We start from the raw sequence: 1,245 nt of genomic DNA, 5'->3' as shown, positions 1-1,245 counted from the left end.
CACGCTGCGCCAGATCAGTCCCCAACACCCCAATTGGGGGTAGGACTGGCTGGCCAACCGCCCACTTCCCCTCCCCCGCTCTCCACCAGCCTGGCCCTATGGACCCCCATGGAGCGAGCCACTGGACCCCACCCATGCACAAATTCATGCACTGGGCCTCTAGTTATGCTATAGTTAAGATATAACCATTGGGGGAAACTGGGTAAAGGATACTTGGAATCTCTGCTTTATCTTTGCAACTTGCTGTGTGTGTGTGTGTGTGTGTGTGTGTGTGTGTGTGTGTGTGTACTTTAAGTATCTCTCAACCAACCTTCCAGACTCTAGTCCTGTTCCCCACTCCCCAGAGGTGAACATTACAAATTTCTTTTATACCCTCTGTATATTAAATCTAATATATATGTTTATGTGTACATATAAGTTTATACACAAATATTTTTAACACAAACAGTAGCATATTACACGCATCGTTCTGCACCTTGCCATTTTTCAACTAACTCTTACTTTGGAGACTTTTCCATATCACAATCACAAGATTCCATGTTATTCTTTTTTCTTGCTGCATAGTATTCCATCACACAGTAGTATCATGACTTATTTCAACAGTTTCTCACTGATGGACATTCCAGTCTTAAGAAAGAATTGAATGTAAGTGATTTAGAAAATTTTAAACATGAAAGATCAGCTGGAGTTGAGACCAAACATAATGTTTTACAGATTCAAGACTTGCCTCCAGAATATATTTTTACCAGAAGGGGGAATGCTAGCAGGAGGAGAAGCAACATGATGGGAAATTTCCCTGGCCAATGGGGAAGAAGAGGGGCCGGCAGGGAATTACTGCCCGGTAGGAGTTCGCTAAGGTGCTGCCTACTGCTTAAGCAGGAGGCCCTGCTCCAAGCCAAGCTTTCCCTAGGCTGCAGTTCAGATATACCAGAGTGCGTCAGGGTTATGCACCGTGCAGTGATGCGTGGCCATTTCCAGCCTCCTGCTGGGACATCCTGCCCTGACAGGGTCCAAACCCCCACCGCCTCCAGCCCACGCGCGCAGGGAGCGTGCACGTGGTGACCTGCCTGGGACCGGTTCCAGGCGCTGGCTCCTCCTCCCTCAGGCTCTCGCTCTTCTTTCTGCAGTATCACGTGCAGCCGCGCCGGGTGCAGGATGGCGGCAGCGGCAGCTGCAGTGGGTGTCAGACTCCGAGACTGCTGCAGCCGGGGCGCCGTGCTCCTGCTCTTCTTCTCCCTGTCCCCT

The sequence above is a fragment of the Myotis brandtii genome, unplaced genomic scaffold (genome assembly GCF_000412655.1).
Source record: "Myotis brandtii unplaced genomic scaffold, ASM41265v1 scaffold902, whole genome shotgun sequence".
Lineage (NCBI taxonomy): Eukaryota > Metazoa > Chordata > Mammalia > Chiroptera > Vespertilionidae > Myotis > Myotis brandtii.
Note: the sequence above shows the minus strand (reverse complement) of the source record.